This window comes from Lagopus muta, chromosome 14 (genome assembly GCF_023343835.1).
Source record: "Lagopus muta isolate bLagMut1 chromosome 14, bLagMut1 primary, whole genome shotgun sequence".
Lineage (NCBI taxonomy): Eukaryota > Metazoa > Chordata > Aves > Galliformes > Phasianidae > Lagopus > Lagopus muta.
Window position 1 is genome coordinate 10,193,883 of NC_064446.1, and position 18,268 is coordinate 10,212,150.

The 18,268-nt window shown below is 47.6% G+C and overlaps 1 protein-coding gene across 14 annotated transcripts in view; it reads left to right on the plus strand.

Annotated features, from left to right (window-relative positions):
- The window catches only part of LOC125700161 (serine protease inhibitor Kazal-type 5-like), a 76,726-nt gene that overhangs the window by 27,911 nt on the left and 30,547 nt on the right, over nucleotides 1–18,268 (plus strand). The window contains exons 1-3 of one of the 14 annotated variants that reach the window (XM_048960516.1): nucleotides 3,536–3,680; nucleotides 3,939–4,155; nucleotides 15,952–16,053. The exons of 11 other annotated variants lie outside the window; for them this stretch is intronic. The gene's annotated coding sequence lies outside the window, so the exon portion shown is untranslated. Of the gene's footprint in view, nucleotides 1–3,535; nucleotides 3,681–3,938; nucleotides 4,156–15,951; nucleotides 16,054–18,268 lie in introns of those variants that run through there. 2 more of the 14 variants (XM_048960517.1, XM_048960522.1) reach the window with 2 other exon arrangements.

The window sequence follows — 18,268 nt, forward strand, 5'->3', positions numbered from 1 at the left end:
AGCTATTGCTCCCCAGCCCAGGACTCAGGAAAACACGATTGTACTTCTGATCTCCATGAAATATGGGGCTCAAAGAGGCTGAAGCTCTTAGGTCTGTTTTGGCACTGTTTCGGACAATTAGAGAGGCCAAGGTTTTCCAGCAGAGAGCTCTCAGCCTCTGAGAAATATGGGGAAAACTAGCTATTGAAAAATAGAAGGATGCTATTGAAAAATAGAAGGATGCAGAAAGGAAGGGAAAAGTAATTCAGACTATGAAACGTGGCTTTCATTTCTGGCAGCATTTCTTCTTGTGAGCCCTGGAGAGATTTTAAAATGAGAAGAACAGTTTTTCTGCAGTCTGATATAAATGAAATTTTTGGAGGAAAAGGAAAACGTAGTGGATGTGGATTCGAGCTGGTGATGCTGTTTCTGTTGCTGGACTCTGATCTTGAACATGTCAAAAAAGGGAGAGGAGACCTTGGCGGAGGTTGGAAATGCTGCTCCTGTTTCCAGAGTTGGCTTTTCCTCGAAACCTCACTGCTATGAAGCACCATGAGACACATGGCGTGTTATTTCAGGAGTTCATTTATAAATTTGGATCAAATTCATGACAAGCTTTTACCCTGCCAGCATCTAGTGCTATCTCAGGTTGCCGTTGCGGCAATAAATCTGCATTTATCATCGTATTGATTGTTCCTATCTGCTATCTGGTGAGGGTAAGCAATGCTCCCGGATCCCTGCAGTGCCACACACAGGAGTGAAACCTCCCCAAAGCCGATAAACGTTGGTTAAACACCGATAAACCTCAGCAACCCGCTGCTGACCCTTGGGTTGGGCTGAGGTTAGATAAGGCCCAATTAATGCTTGCTGCACTTCTTAATGACTGCTTAAGCTCGAAGACAGAAGTTGAAAGATGAAGGCAGTTAAAATGAGGTGCTCTGGGCCTTTGCTGATGGCTTTTGCTTATTGTCCCTCCAAAAGCATGCTTTGTTTGGAGTGCCACGAGACCCAGTTTGGGGTCCCAGCTGGCAGTGGAAGGGCATGGCGATGGGGTGCTGGGGTTTGAGAGCAGCCTGGCCATGAAAGCGACGTCATGGCTCAATGTGCTTTCAGCTCTGGTCAACGGCCTTGATTAAAGAAGGATTTTGCCTTTGATTTAGGCAGCCTTTGAACATAGTGCCTAAACATTTCCTTTCAATCAAGGGCTTCCCTTTGATTTCTGCATGTAGTCAGCTCCCTGTGTCCCTCGGTGAGCTTTCCACTTGAATCACTTCCTAATAAATGTGACATTACATTTGATGCCCAGTATGTTTGCAGCCCAGCCTTGGGAGCATCAGGGATATGCAGAACACTCCTTTAGCTCTGGTAGAGGAGATGAACTAACCCACTGCTGAACCTCCTTTCCCAAGCAGCTTTCAACTTGGGTTTTTTTCCTCTACACAAGGAAGAGGCTGCCAAAACCTGTGGCTGCTGCCTGCTTTCCCTTCTTATCCTTATTTATCTCTGCCAGGATCCTCTTCATTTCTTTCTGTTTCTTGAACTTCTGGACGCCCTTGGCTCATAGCTTCACACCTCCCTTAGCAAGAAACTTGGTTTTCCTGTGCAAAGCCAGCTGAGTTTCCCATGCTATGCTTCCAGAGTAAATACTTGGAGAAGCTGGAGAAGAAACCCATCCCTTTTCTGAGCTGCAGGCAGCCCCACTGCTGCTTGGGGCAGCTCTCCTTCAGTGATGCTGAGGCAGTGATGCTGGGCACACTGTCCTGCATGCGTTTAGCTGAGATAACCCTGAGCATTGTGCTCCACTCTTCTGATGCAGCTGAACAGAGCTGCGGATCTGAGCACCCAGAGTGTCACCTGGGGGGGGTTGGACACCACAAGCAAGGGGCTGTGGAGCAGCAGGGAGGATGCACAGCTGCCCATGCCCCTCAGCCTGACCAGCTCTCCAGTTTGCTCAGTGGATGTACTGTATGTCTGTTGTACCCAACACCTCACCCTTTCCAAGTCTGTATGAGGGATTGCTCCTAGTCTAGTCTCCTCTTCCTGCTGCTGGTGAGCAGGCATCAGATGGGCTATAACACATGGCAAGTCCTGCCATGCTGCCCAGGAGCCTTGGTGCTTGCAACGCAGTATGTCCCTCGATCTCAGATGTGGTGAGCCATTGCCACAGGGCAGCATCACCTCATGTCACAGCCGTGTCCTTTCCTTTGTAGGATGGGATGCTCAGGCACAGCGAGCACCAACGGCACACATACATCAGGCATGAGCTGCCCTGTGTCAGTGCAACGTCACAGGAGGGACTGAGACAAGACATGGAAGATATATTGTCTGCAAGCGGTGTGAGGAGCAGCAGCCTCTGCTTCTAGCAGTTCCAGATGGAGCATGTTGTGCCCTTTGTGCCACACATGGGCCAAGGGAGGTTCAGATTGGGTATTAGGAAAAATTTATTCTCAGAAGGAGTGGTAATGCATCAGAACAAGCTGCCTGGAGAGGTGTTCAAGAAAAGTGGAGGTGTGGCACTGAGGGACATGGTTTGAGGGCATGGAGGGGATAGGTTGATTATTGGACAAGGTGATCTCAGAGGTCTTTTCTAACCTTAACAATTCTATGATTCTTGCACTGATGAGAGCATCCCTCTGGACATTGTATCACACAACCGTTGGGATATCAGTGTCCTCTCCCTGCCATGGACTTGGGAGCCTTCAACCCCTTCCACATGTATGGAGCTTGGTCTTGGGAGGACAAATCCAACTGGGATCTCTGGCTTCCACATGGGCAAGATGGGATGGGATGGGATGGATGGGGTGGGATGGGTGGGCAAAAGGAGTGCTGGCAGGAAGGCTTCTCACTGGAGGGGCACTGCTCAGGGTGCAGCTCACGTTTCCACTCGATACAGAGGAAGCTGAAATAAAAGATCTGGTTGGTGCTTCTCCCATGCCAGAAGGAGAACAGCTGCTCAACACTGTTAGCGTTAAAAGCCCTCAATTAGGAGGATTGCTGAGGGACAGCACAGGAAGCCAGAAATAGCTGAAAGAACTACTGCGAGGTGCTGTGACAAGGGGTGCCACCCCTTCCTGCCCAGAGATGGACCCCTGGTCAGAGCTGTCAGGAGAGTCCTGTAGGCATAGTAAAATAAGGGGAATTTGGCTTCGCATTCAAATGCTCTGCTCTATTTTCCCATAGATGCTATGAAACTTTTTTTTTTTTTTTTTTTTTTTTTAATTACACAGAGACAACCAATTTTTCACCTTGGAAATAAAAAGCCTCTGACATCACCTGCTGCTTATCTCACTGCAGTGACACGTCGTTTCTTTCCAGGCCTAAAGAGCACAACCCTGACTCCAATTGCAGCTTAATTGCTATCAATCCTGTTAATTGAATTGAGCTCTCCTGTGACACTTAGCACTGACTGAAGGAGGGAAACAGGAAAGAAAAAAATGGTGAAATCTGGGAAACAAGCTCAGCTGACTTAAGGGGTGCAGTTGTTGAGAAGCACAGAAGCATATGGGCCCCTGAGCTGGGTGGGTGAGGTGGGCTTGGGCTCATTTGAAAGAGATGGCTCCTGGGCTTTGAGGAGTCTGTAGGCTATATGCTAGCTCTGTAATTAAGGTAACTTCCAGGTACTGATGAGATTTGGAGTTGTGGGGGACTGCCTGTGCCCTGGCTGTACAGAGCTCGGTTTGGAAGCTGCCGCGAGATCTCTGGTAGTGCTTTCTGTTTCAAAACCAAACATTCTGGGGAGCAGAAAAGCTGCTTTTTGAAGCGGTGGTTCTCTCCAGGTAGACCTCTTGCAGATGGCTGTGCTGTTGGAGGTGTGCCTGCAGCTGCCTGTGCTCGCAGCCAGGCAGGTTCTCTGCATGCCAGGTCCTGGGGGAGCCCTGCTGTGCTGGCATCTGTGCTGGCATCTGTGCCTGCCCATGGCTCCTACAGTGCTAGGGGCAGCGTGACCTCTTTACAAACAGGTTGCTCCGTTCCTTCTTTTGTGCTTGGAGCGTATCCTGTGAGAATAGGATTTGGAGGCCCCTGGTCCTAGCTTGCGCCCTCTGTGTGTTCCCAGAGCTGCTGAGCATCGCTGGGCTGTGAAACAGGCAGTGGGGTGTGTTTGGGGGAGTGCTGCCAAATAACAGCACAGGAAGATCTTGTAGCAAAGATCGTGTAAGCTTAAATTGGAGATCTGAGGTGAGTCAGAGGTTTAATTTAATTAGTTCTAAAATTAGAACGGAGTCTCTGTAAGGGGAAGGCAGGGCAGGAGGAGGAAGATTTAGGGGTGTAATTGTCAGTGAGAGTTGAGGAGTATAGGCTGGAGCTGTTTGTGTAGACTGATAGCAGTGTCCCTGTGGGCTTTAATATATTTAATAAGCATGTTTTGAGCACAAATTAGTATGCACAGCTCGCTATTGCCATTTGCTGTATAACTTAGTCTAGTCAATTAATTTCTGGTTTTGCTTCCCGAGTGAACGATGTTTTCTTGCCTTTTGTCTTTTCTCTCTTTATAGTTTCTGCAGAAAAGAATATTGCCTTTCAGCATGTGCATATTATCTAGTACCTGACACAATGGCAAAGGGGCTTGTGGTGACTGCTGAGGTGTAAATAATCAGCAGTAATGGTAGCTCATATACAAAAAAATGTGACAACATATTTCTGGAGATTTTCTTTTATTGTAAACCAGCTCTAAGTATCCTAGTGAATCGTCTGGCCTCTTCCACTTCCTAAAGCAAATGTCAATATATTTTGGTCAAGGAACAAGGTAAGATGTGGCCCAAGGATCTTACTGGCCTATCAGGAAACAAATCAAGTTTGGGAATGGCTTAAGAAATGAATCTTTTGGAGGGACCACATCTAACTGAGAAGAGCAGGGTGAAGGTTAAGAAGTTGGTGGATCCTTAATCGCATTCTCAACCATTGAGAAGCTAATGGCAGTGAATGCTAAGAGTCTTCCCAGTCCCTGAGAGCCCTGGAGTCTTGCTCTTGGCTTTGCCTGGGGATTTGATTCTGTTTGGGCTGTGATGCAAATACTGCCTGCAGGGATCACAGGGAGTTTGTGAGGATGTTGCATCACTGTAGGGTTAAGTCAAACCCATTAACCATTATCAAAGACATTTTGTGTTTGGGCATGCTGAACATTTGCAATATGCAATCTAATCAAAGATGCATAAATGGAGTGGGGTTCTCTTTGCTTGTTCCCAAGGTGTTCTTGAGCAGCTTGGGCTCCTCTCCATGCCCAAAATAAGGGGAGTGTGTTGAAAGACAAATAGATGATGGCAATACTCAAAAGAGATAGCTAATAAAAAAAGGTTTACAGATGGGGAAACATCCAGAGGAAGAGGAATGAAATAGTTCCTTGCTTTTTCTTCCCTCCCTGAAGAACAGTCTTGATATGTATTAGTAGTCTTGGGGGGCTGTAAGAAAGAAGTGGGCAGACTCCTCAGGAGGATCTGTTGTGATAGGACAAGGAAATGGTTTCAAATTAAAACAGGGGAGATTCAGAGTGGATATAGAAGTTATTTACAATAAAGTTGGTGAGGCACTGGCACAGGCTGCCCAGAGATGTGGTGGTGTGCCATCCGTGGAGACACCCAAGGTCAGGGTGAACGGGACTGATGAGAGCATCCCTCTGGACATTGTATCAAATCAAGGCTCTGAGCACCTGATGGAGCTGTGGGTGTTCCTGTTCATTGCAGAGGAATTGGAAGGAACCTTTAAAGGTCATCTGGTCTAACTCAACTGATTCTATGATTCAGCATCAAATCCCATGTTATGCTGATGGCCTTGGTCAGGTAGTGCATAGTCCAGCATCTGTGTCTGTCCTGCACATGTTCATGGAAGGAAGTAATGGCTGAAGTGAGGCTGTGCCTCTGTCACCTATGTGAGCTGAAATAGGTTTCTAGGAAATAAAAGGACAATGTGGGTTGGTTATCATGGGGTGATACTGCCTAGAGCCTATTGGCTTGCAAGGTGCAAGTGACAGCAGTAGCTTGGATGGAGCATGAAGTCCAGGGGCATGGCAAGGACTCCCAATTCTGGGCTGCAAACACTGCAGCTGTCCTGCTGGGAGGGCTGGGGACAGGGTGTCAGCAGGTGGCACTGTGTACTGCACCTCGGGGTGCTCCTGCAGGACCTGGGGAGCACTGGTGCAGATGTGTCACCCCTGTGGAGGTGGGAGAATGGGGCTGTGAGATGTTACTGTGACTTCAGGTCTGTGCTTAGTGATAAATTCAAAGCACATTATGTGTAGTGGTGTGCTAACAAGTTTTTCAGAGTGGTTCTTGACACAAAGCGTTCCCTTGGGATGGCATTGTATCTGTAATAGAAGAAAGGTTTCTACCCCCATTTCCTTTAAGAACTGTAGTTGGAAAATTGTTTCATCAGCCTGAAATTCTCCTGCTGCTTCAGTGAGACACTGGAATGATTTAGGGTATTGATCTAGCACTGCTGAGCATTGCTTAAAGTCTGCTCCTTTCCATCCAAAAGGCTTTAGGATCCTTACATCTTCAGAAGATTTCATGAGTAATTTGAGACCTTAGGATGAATGGTAATGGATAATTGTCTGCAGTCAGCATTGGGCTATTGGAAGCAATGAGAAAAATGAACTGATGCTTCCTTGTAAGCCCTGCAATTGTGGGCTCTCATTGCTGGCAGAGCAGCAGAGGAGCCAGAATCCCGTTCCGGGTCAGCAATGTTGCAAAACAGAGTGACTTTCACTGGTGTGCTGCAGGGAGCCCTGGGGATGGTGATTGCTGCTGGAGAGAAAGGGAGTTGGGAGCAGCTCCCAGCCCTGCCTGAGCCAAGGGCACTGAGTGGGAGCACTGCTGGAGCTCAGGTAAATCCTGAGTGTGAAAGCACACCTGAGTGTCCTTACAAGGAAGCGTGGGAGCAGTGGGTGTCTTTGCATGGAAGTTCTGCCCCCCACCTGCTGGGTGATGGAGTGCTACCCATGCTAAGGATTTCCTGTAGGCTTCGACACAGAAATGCTCATTTCAGTGAAGGTGTTTTTTTGGCTCTTAACACCTCCGAGGTATGTGATGGACCTGGTGGATGTGGATGCTGCTTGCTGATCACATCCTAACTGATGTAGATGATGGCTCTGAGCGGGAGTGCTGCTCCTGTGGCACACATCCCACCCTGGGAGAGCTGCTGCTGTGCTGTGTGATGTGTGCTGCTTTCCTGCAGTCTCCCAAATGGCAGCTGACTGTCCCTCCTTACCGATAATTCCAAGGGATGTGAGGTGCCCGAAGCCAAGCTCTGCCTGAGTGGGAGAAAATCGTTTGGGACAAAATGAGTGCAGAATGAGCTGGAATGTTCTGCCCCAATTCTTAACAAATTCTAAGTACTGCCAGTAGCTCATGTCATGCTTTGTCAGTGTATGTAGCTTCAGTTATGTCAAAATTTGTCCTTGTACCAGATCCAGCCCCATTGGCCTATGCTTTCCGTTACAAATTGCAACATTTATCATCAGCCTGCTAAACGCACTTATTTTATGCATGCTCTTGGCTCGTTGACTGATTCTGGACTCTCTGCAGCAGAGGCCAGCTCTATACTGCGTATCTTGGATTGGTTTCCTTTCAGGTCATTGACTGATGATGAACAGAAGGTGCTCAGGAAGCCAGCTCGTATGTGACATGGAGGAAAACAAAGGTGCTCAGGACAGCCCTGGTTGGCCAGCTGTGATGGTGCTGCAGCACTTCTGGCAGTCCAGGTGTGTGTGTTCATGCCATGGCCAGGGGCTGGGAGCTGAGCATCGGTGCTGGGAGCCAGCTGGAGTGGCCTTGTGACAGGCACTGAATTCTCCTCCCAGATGGGGAAATGGATAAAAATAAAGATGCTCGCCTCCCTCTGAGGGTGGTGAGAGGATTAATTGGTTAATGTTTGTGAAGTCCTTTGAAGTTGAAATAGGACGGATGAGTGCTAACCAAGATTGCAAAAGCTGGATGTGTCATGTGGAGGTAAAGGCTGTGCTGAGAAGGCATTGTGAGCCTTAAACCTTCTGTTGTTCAGATGTCAGGTGCTTCCCATGTTCAAAAGCAGTCAAACAAAGGGATTAGAGGGATATGAGAGTGGCAATTGCAACAGAGACCTTTCCCTTCCCATTAAGTACCTGGCTGACCTGGCTTTCATGGAGGGCCGCGGTGTCACAGCCCCATTTCAAGGACAGCCTGGCTCTGGCTGCAGTGGTGACAGCACCAGATCCTCCCTGTGCTTGGACCAGGGCTGCGTGGGCATGAAGGGCGGCACGTTTTGTGATGAGTGAAATGGAGTTCCGGGTTCAGTGCAGGGGAAGCTGAAGATGGAGTGGGGCAGGGGTTGAGCAACGTGGGCTCCCTCCCGGGGGAGGAGCGTGAGAACCAGTGCACCTGAAGCAAGAATGTGTTTGGAGGCCTGAGTAAGCCCTGGCGGGTGCGGGTGGAGGTGCTGGAGTGCTTAGCCTGGGTGTGTGCCACCCACTGGTGCTTGCTCAACTGGCTGCAGGAGGAAGCGGGATGTTTGCTTGCGCTGAGCCTGGCCACGAGCTCCAGGCACGGCGGGATGTCCCATTCCCGGGTGGTGTGGCTGGGGCTCTGGTTTGGAGGCAGAGCCCTCCTGGGTTGTGTGTACCTGTTCTTGGGGGTGAGCTGTCTGCGTGCCACGTGTGGTGTAGCATCACGTACACAGAGCATCTGTGGGATCAAAGAATGCTTTTCCCCTCTGTAGGTAACTGGAGAAGACAGGGCAAGGCTTTTTCCCATAGGGTGGGAGCAGAGACAGAAGCCAGCATCAGAGCTAACTGTTGGTACCTGTGCTGTACCAAATGAGGTTAAAGGCTTGATCTTCTGGAAGAGTGGAGCATGTGGCCATGGGGCAGCATTCATCTGCTAGTGCTTGTGGACTCTGTGGTTCATGGTCCTTGTGGATTTGTCCCTTCATAAAATAGGGAGGACTGGAGATGGTTCAAGCCTGTGAGGAGGGTTTGCATAGAAAACACTGGGCCAGGCTGTGGCAGTGGGCTGTGGGCTACAGACTGGGATCTGCTCAGACCTGTGCCCGGCTTCTGGATGAGCTGTTCACCGTGTGTATCAGCACTGGTTTCAGCAGGAGGGTTTGTCTCCTGGGCTTAGTGCACGAGACACTCTTTTGTGCTTCACAGAGCAGCTTTACTGGTTCTAGGGGGCAGCACATGGGGATGGACTGGTGCTGGGACAGACCTCCAGCGGGCACTGGGGACAAATCAAGGGAGAACCAGACCTAGAGCCACCTGGCCCTGAGGCAGCCTGGAGCTGAGCTGCAGTACTGCATCAATCATCGATATTTGGGCAGCGAGGCCTTCCTGGAGTGGGCTGGGTGCTGGCAAACAGATCAAAGGGGTTTGTGTGGGAGAAGCTCAGCAGCCTCCTGGGGAGGAGCAGCCAGACTGCAGGGAGGCTGATGGCCAGGTGGAGCTGGGAGGAGGGTGCAGGCATCTTTCACTTTCATTGGCTTCTCCTGCAAACCCAAGCCAAGAGATGGCAGCTGGCACCAGGTTCTTGCAGGGCCCATGCTGCCAGAGCAGGTGGGACTACTCCATCTGACCCATCTTGTATGGGATGTGTGTGCTGCTTGGTGGGTACCATGCCTGCTATGCACCATTCCTTCCCCTCAGGAAGGATCCAGCTGATGACAGTTTGTAACAGCAAATGCCTCTAAATGGGGAAGAGCCTAGGGACCTGTTTTACAAGGGTCAAACAGATGTAAATAGCTTTTCCGTGAAGATTTCTGCTCCACTTCCCTCATCCCAAAGGCTGTAGCAGCCCCGGAGGAGGCTGCTTTTTGCGTTGGTTACTGTACCCTGCTGAGGACTCAGCCCACACAGCCAGTTTTGGGCTCTCTGAGGTTTCTTCAAAGAATCAGCCAAATGTTGTTTGTTTTATGGACACCCTCATAATGCAGATGGGTTTCCCAAGGAACAACCAAAGTGTTGGTGGGGGTGTGGGGGGAGAAGGGGGACTGAGGAGCTCTTCATCTGGGTTGACTCATGCTTGGTGCTTTGGATGGGTTTGTTATTCATCATGTACCCATTACTGCCTGGGGGCTGCTTCGCTCCAAGATTTTTCCTTAAATCACATCACTGCAGTGCTGCTGAGTACTTGTTTGCTGTTGCCATTAGTGCCTTCACTCTAAAGTTCTGGGAGGAGGCAGGAAAACTCCTCTCAGCAGGAAAACTGTAGTATCAAGTGAAATGTTGTGCAGATGTGGTGGTCTCATGGTGCTTACATGTCTTTGTATCTACTGCTGTGAGCGGAGGATAACAGTAGGAGAATTTAAAGTTTTGCCTGCAAGTCTTGTCCTGAGAGCTAGTTGGATGGGGGATGAATGAAAGAGTAAAGCTCACCTTGTTTGAAACTGGGGATTGACTGAGGAATGACTGCTGTGCTGTGCAGTGCTGTTGTCTTCTGTGAATAAGTGTGTGCTCATCTGTGTGGGCACAGCGTGCTCTCCCTCAGAGATCCATCTTTGCTGGAGGCCAGCAGTGCTGATGACAGCAATGCCACCAGGTTATGCTGTGAAACCAGCAGTACCATTAGGGCAGTCCCACTGTGCCTCCTTAGAGAAGATCACCAAAGTTGCCTTGTTGCCAGTTGGCCTTGACTTTTGATACCAGCAGGTCCTGCAGAAGCAAAATGAAGTTCAAGTGAGATGGGCCTGGGAGAAGCATACCTGCAGGGATGATACATAGAGAGGATAGGCAGGCAGGCAAAGGAAGAAATTAATGGCTCCTGGGAAGCTGTGGCAGCTAATCAGCTGTTGTGTACCTGGAATATTAGCATTATACTTTCTGGGCTGGTAATACCCATCACTGAAAGCTCCTTGTTACAGAAACTCCTCCTAGTGAGGAGGGATAAAATCATCCCTTCTGTAGCAGGGTGAAATAGCTGTGCTATTCAAGCCCTCTCTCATCTCCTGGGCTCCAGTGCTATTGTTGTCTATTGTTCTATTGTTGTGCTATTGTTGAGCCTGGGGAGATGGTGGAGGATAGCTAAATGAATCCAAGGATCAGCTCCAGGGAAGGTGAAGCAAGCCCTCATGGCCAAAGTCAAATCTTGGCTTTCTTCATGGTTCAGCTGATAAAGAAAGTGTGCTGCTCTTACATCAGCATCTCCAGGCTTTTGAAAAAATTAGTGTGAAGACCCTCGGCGTTGGCCAAACTGTTCTATAAATAGCAGGTATTCCCTAATGGAAGTGCAGCACCTGGGGATCTGGGTGGGATTTAAGTCAGAGGTGGGATGCTGATGAGATAATGCCTCTCCAGCCAGCAGTTTCTATGGGAGGAACAGCTTAGTACCAAAGCTAGGTCCTAACACAGGCATCCGTGTAATCAGGCACTGCAAAACCATGCTTGTGGGGGAAGAACATGGGCTAAGACATAATAACCTGTTCCTTGTCAGCAGACTTTCTTGTCACTAATTTTCTTGTATCCTCTGCTTGTTGAGCGTGCCCTGTCATTTACAACACAAATGACCCAATTTGAGTGGACGAGTTGCAACTTTATGTGGTGCTGATGAAAGTCAGCACGAGAATCTCAGACTATGAAGCAGATCTTTTCACTCAGGTTCAATTTATTTGGGAAATGCTGAGGTTAGAAGTGAGAAATGAAATTCATGATAAACAAGTCAAGTTCACTGGCTGTTCTGAAGTTATTCTAGCATCTGGAGAGCTGTGCTTTGTTCAGAGCTGGGACACTGACTCTCCCTCATCTCTTTGGTTTCCTCTTTGTATTTTTATGCTTTTGAGAGCTGTCTTTAGTTATGCTTATTAATTCTGTTTGCTGCAGTGGTGCCATGGGGAGCTTCTGCCACTGGCATGCAGAGACTTCAGTCTAATTTGAAACAAGATGTAACAAGGGAGCACACTCTGAAGTTGGAGGCAGAGGGTGTAATGAGATCCCAGGTCTGATAGTTTGTGTATTGCACAACATGGTATGTTTGAGTGCTTTGTTTGCAAACCTTGGATGCTTCTTTGTAAGTTTTAGGGAATTACACCAACCTGAAGGTCAAGGGTAATGCATAAGGAGGAAAAGTGTTTTGGTTCCAACTGGCCCCAATCTATTAACTTGCTTTTTTTTTTTTTTTTTTTTTTTGATATGAAGTTGAGCAGAGAAGAGCATTTAGAAGTGGGGCACAAGGAGTTCAGGGGTGATGTCTGTAGGAGAAGCTGCCAAGGCTGCTTGTGTTGCTGAAGCAGAGCAGTATACAATGCAAAATTAAACAAGAGTAGCCAAGGCAAGAGGCTGTAGCTCTGGGAAAATGCAAAGGTGAAGAGAGCAAAGTGTTGGTTTTAAAAGGAACACAGGGAGTTATTAAAGGAAGGATGAAGGATAAGCAAGGATGGAGCTTATCAGCTGCTTTTAAAATGTAGGACGTGGGAAAACCGGGGGAAAAGTGTTGGCATGCATCCCAGGCTGCACTGACTTATTTTTAAACAAGGAATCTATCATTGAGATGCAAGGACTTACAGCAGCTGTTCTCTGTGCAAGGATGTGAAAGTCCTTGGGCATCCTGGGAGCACAGAGAGGAAAGAGCCACTTTCTCTCCTTGTTCCTCTGCAGTAGAAGTTGATGAGCCCCTCCCTGCCAGAAGAGAAGAGCCAAATATTTCCTTTTGATTTATTGATTTTCAAATTAGCTTGCCTCTGCCCCTGCAGCATTTTCTGGTTCAAAATGTCTGCAGTTACCATAGCGCTGGGGTCTTGGCAATGGAGCTGTGACTCAAAGGGTTCAACCTTGGGCATTCAGCTCAAGGCAGCTGGCTAGCGAAAGGGACGTCGTTATCTCAGAGTCAGGAGGAAGGGGCTGTTTCTGGAGCTGTGCTGCACTCTGAGAAGGTGCTTTTGGGCTCTCCTTTCCACCTGGAAAGCAGGTACAATGGAGAGCAAAGAGTCCTTGAGCAGAGGATGCTGCATCTCCCAGCAGACAGCTCCCATGGCAGATTGGACAGGTGCTGGGGTTGGACCGCTGTGTCTCTTTCCAATCTTTGGCACCAGGCAGTAGCTGGAGCTCCAGTGGAAGCAGAGCAGTGGTGCTGGCTGGTGGCAGAGAGAAGGTGCTGGGCCCCAGCTGTGGGCTCTGCCCTGGCTCTCAGCACCGGTCCAGCAGCATCCTGCATGGCTCAGCTCTCCCAGGCACCAGGCAAAGGGATTACTTCTACAGTGCATAAAAGGATTGCAGGGTTTGGCATCTGCTTTGAGGCTCTTGCTGCCAGGCTTAGTAAAGAGGCTTAGGAATGCTCAAACCAGGGAAATTAATCTGCTGCATCTCTCGTCAAAAATAATAGCGAGTGGGCTTCAAAGGAGGAGGAAAATCTTTGTTTTGTAGCCTGTGCCTAGTCTTGCTGATTCTTAACCTTCCCTTTTTTCACCGGTGAAAGAGTGGGGAAAATAAATAGCAGCTGATATGTCTAGGAATAGAGCTGGCAGGTGGGAGGGACACCTCTAGTGCTGGCCAGGACAGGTTCCCCGGGAGTGGGGGCATCTGTCCACACCTGGATGCAGCTGTGGGTTGCTGAGGGGCAGGGCACCTCTGTGTTGTGCTCACGCGGCTGCCCGAGGGGCATTTAATGGAGCAATCATGGTAATTAGTGAGCACAAGTTTTTCCACGTACCAAACATTGTCGAGGGCAGTCATTCAGCTCCGTGCTTGTTATTGCAGTGAGTGTTGGGCAGGAGTGTCCTGGGAATTTGTCACATCCCAAGGAGGGGGGGAGAGCCCATCAAAGTGTCCCTGACTTGCTGATGTTGGCTTACCACCCTGAAACAAAGGACTGATGAAATAGCATTAGCCAAGCTGGTCGCTAATGAGGGCAGAACATCTGGAGCCAAGTTTTGTTTATACCTCTTTGTTTTGTCATTGTTAGGGAGACAGAAGAGGAAGTGTCACTCAGCATGTAAATCACGACATCCAAACAAAGGGCTGACATCTGGGCGTGATTCTGGATTTCATGTGCTGGGAATCTCCTGAGATTTAAGCCCAAAATTTCAGCCTGAAATGTTGGCTATCTTTTCTGTTTTCAGAAGGTTTAGTGTCACTTCAGGACAGGAACTAAGGAGCAGTCCAGATCCCAGGTCTTGGTACATGCCAGCTTTGACCCAGGGAATGCCAACTCCTTGAGACAACGTCACCCACATTGGGTGCTGGCTCTGACCGTGGTCAGCTGTGGCTGCGGAGAGGAATAAACAGGACAAGCACAGAGCAGTTCCTGCTGTGATAAAGCTTCCTGTGGCTTTGGGGATTCACCAGCCAGAGGCTGCACCTCCATCATCGCGTTTAATGATGGACCAGTCCATGAGTTTAATTGGCTTTAGACTCCCTTGATGTGTTTGACATCCACAACAACCTGGGGCGATGAGTTCCACAAGGCAGTTAGATCCTATGGAAAGGGAGGAAAAAAAACCCAACAACAAAAAACCAACTTCCTTTTGTTCAAGCTTACTGTATGATAATTTCCTGTAGCAACCTTTAATTTGAGTGCTGTCATTTAAAAATCGGTTTTCTCTGGGCACTCCTGACTTTGGACAGTCAAACCCATATCCTCTTTGCAGCCTGACATTTATGTGTGACCTTATGATGTCTCCATGATACAGACCTCAGCACTAATTGACTGAGCATGGATAGAGCTGTAATGTGCAGGTGGACAATAAATAGCTATTTTTCTCCATCTACATTTTTAACACTGAAATTAATCTGCCATTTTCTTGTCCGGCAGCTGTGTCACAAGTGACTTATGTTTTTCTCTCAAATGGTTTGAGGCTTTGAACTCCTCTGAATCATTCAATTTGTTCCTTTGCTAATCTCCTTTTACGAGTAATTTATAATAACTTGAGCTGCAGAGATTTCTGTTGGGTCTCGCCTTTGCTGTGACAGTTGACCTCTTACTGCTGTTTTTTTAATCATTTTTAAAGCTCAACATTTTCCTTTAGTTCTTACCTTAATTTGCTTAGAAGCTTAGAGGAGGGATCTCAGTGTTGCCCTATTGGAGGTAAAAGCTTATGATGTCAAGCAATGCCGCTGCTTTTCCACTGCTGGTGGAGCTCTGTTGGGTGGCAAGGAAGTACTTCTATCCCCCAAACCTGGCATGAGTCCTCCCTGGTCTGTCCCTTCTCTCTGTCCTTGCATCATTACTCTGGATGAGCTTTGCTCTCTTTGCCTCAAAAATGCGGTGCAGTTTGGGCTGGATGACAGTGTTTGAGCTCCTTCAGCCCTGCTGGGTGTTTTAGTCTGTTTGTGACCCAGTGTTACTGGGATTTGTCCATTTATTGTGGGGGGGGAAAAAAGTTATTTTAGCTTTTCTGCTAAATGATGTTATTGTCCTTGGAGGCTCCCTTAGCCCTGTGGTGAACATCCAAACTTGTTTTATGACTTGAAAAAAATTTGCTCATAGTATCTTCAGTGTATTTTTTGGTGTGAGCTGAAGGTTTTGTGTGTTTGAGTGTTTCTATATTTTTGCAATTTGTCCAGTACCTTGACTTAGCCCTGTCTTACTGCTGGTTGACCCATTTGATGCAATGCACACCAACTTTTCTCAAGTTTTTTCCCTATGGAGATGCATGTTCAATGGTTTCTTCAAATGTTCTTCCAGTCTCTTATGTGTGCTTTTTCCCTACCAGCTTTTCCTGTGGCTCTCTGTGATCAAGTTACTGTGTTTTTAGCAGCTCCTTCTTTTCAAGTTAAACTTAGACAGCAGGTTTGCAGAATGTCTTCTTTGAGGCTGTTGGTTTTAAGTTTATTACCAGTGGTTCTTTGCATCTTAAAACTCAACCCACCGTTGTTCCTAGGTGTTACTTGGGCTGTACTGAAGGAATGGCTTTCTGCTTCAGAGGTCACTAATTGCTGCTGGAGAAGCAGTAGCTTCGCATCTTACATTTAGACATCTTTCCATCCTGTCATTTATTACACGTATTTGGGGAGATGGAAGTCTTCTGTTTGTGCTTGCATCCTGATGTTTCCATCACAGCCTCATTTACCTTCCTTAGGTTTGTGGTCATTGCCCTGTTCTGGATGGATGAAGTAACGCTAATATTACAGTGCCTGGGCACAGGACTTTAATCCTAAGGATTCTGTGGCACTTGATACAGGTAGCTTGGTTGTGCTCTTTGATCAACTCTTTAATGTATAGCTCCACTCCTCCACCTGCCCAGCCTATTCCCATTCCTGTATAATTTGTTGCCACTCATTACCACGTCCCACTGCTTATCTGCCTTCCACCAGATTTCCAAGGTGTAGGTTATGTTAATAGCCCCATCTGAAACCAGGGCACTGCTGTTCCCTCATCTCTCTTTCAGACCCTTGGCACTGGGATAGAACTGTGTACGTGGTGTTGTCTTATTCTGTTCTCTCTCTGCATGCCTGAGAGAGATGTTGTCTGCTGGGGCTGCAGTCTGCTGTATCCTCCCTGACTGTTCTTGGCAACTCTCCTATCCTTTTATTCAAGGATAGAAAATTTTCATGACTTCTCCACTGGAGACTGCATTTCCCCAAACCACATGTCTTGTCAAACTCTTGGCTTTCCTGCAGTACTTAGTTTAAAAGACCTCCTTTATGTGCCAGAAGCTTTGATTCATTTTCACTTGGATTTATATTTCCATCTTTACTGCATGATCTCTAGCTATTTCAGCCTGTTCTCAAGGTACAATTTTCTGACCTCTGCAGTGCCTCAACTTTTCTACAGCGCACTGAAGGGAATGTTTCTGAGAGCGGTTCCTGGTCTTTAGCCTGCCAGCCACCAGCTAAATTTTGCCTTCAATTTGTTCTCCTCCTCCATCCTGTGTTGGTGGTGACCATGTGGACCACACCATGAGTTTGTCCTCAGCTCACTGGGTAGGGGGCAGTCCAGATGTGAGACCACCCTCTTAGTGTTTAGCAGGGGAGCAACGCTCTGCTGCTCAGCTGCTTCTATTGCAATAGCCTTCCTCCTGCTATTCACTGAATTCCCCATCTTCAGAGGGATATTCTTAGCATGACAGAATACTTCTCCCCACTCCAGCAGTTTTGGAAGGACACTGAGCTCTCCATAGTGTCCTTGGAAGTGTCACTGCTGCATCTCTGGTTCCAGCAAGCCTCCAGTTGGGCCACTCCTGCTACAGGGCATGGAAATTTGTCTTTGAGGTCCTTCATAACGTAGCAAGAATGATGTGTGTCCTGCCTGTGGCCAGCCTTTGCACACCTGCATCAAGTCCAGAAGCTCTGCTCCCCAGCCTGGATCCTCTGCTTAGCTCTTGTGATACCCTTAAGAGGGACTGCAGGGAATGAATGTCTGAAAAGGGGCTTCAGAAATCTTCTATACTGGGCAAGATGGAATAAATTATTTACATGAATAGTTTCATAATCCCATGTGAATTCTTAGACTTCTTTTTCTCCTTTTAGTAAGGTTCTGGTACTTTCCTCAACATTGCTGCACTTTGGAGTTAGCAAATACCTGACATGAAGGTATAGGAATATTTTTCATCCTTGGGAAAAACAAAACAAAAACCAATCACCCTATGTCCTGTTGCTCAGAGGGAAGATGAATTCGCACTATGAATTCTGGGCAGTTGTGCTGTATCGTGGTCTCATCATCCCTCATGAGGTTGTGAAGTACCTCAATGCAATGCCAGCATCAGTTCTGAATGCTCTATGGATGTTAGTGATTTGCTGTCTATGCTATGTTTCAAGCTGGGATGTTATGATTTTGTGTGTGCTGTAGAGTATAGCATGAAGAAAAACACTGTATTTGCTCTGAAATTATTTTACCCCCCTCAAGTTTTTCTCCTCCCCAAGAGCTGACAGTGATGGGGGGGAAGGAGGGGGAAATAGTGAGTGCTAACATCATTATAAACATCATTATAGCCATGATGCAATGTGCACCTGTTTAGTTAGGAGAAAATATCATGACATAAATTCCCCGGCTCTCTAACTAAATGAGACTTATTTGTTTATTAATTAAATCTTCAGCCTGAAGATATGCTAATTATCTTAGATGTCAGTCTAATCTCTAGGAGAGCATCTTCAAAAGCATGTGGAAAAAAGCCTGGGGCATGTGGATGTGGTGCCTCTGTTTCATTTCACGCTTTACCTTGAAAACAAATAATAAATTCTATTTAACTGCTTGCTTTTGTGAGCCTGGGGATGGGATGTAGCTCTTAGAGTAGGGTGGAATTTAAACCAGTTAATCAGTCAGAAGAGCAGTTAACCAGCCAGAGATTTGCTGTGAGTTACCTCTTGTTTCAACTGGGGCAGTGTTTTTCCAGCCATTTCTTTCAGCTTGATGGATTCCTATGGACCTCTCCAGGGAAGGTGAAATTCCTTCAGAAA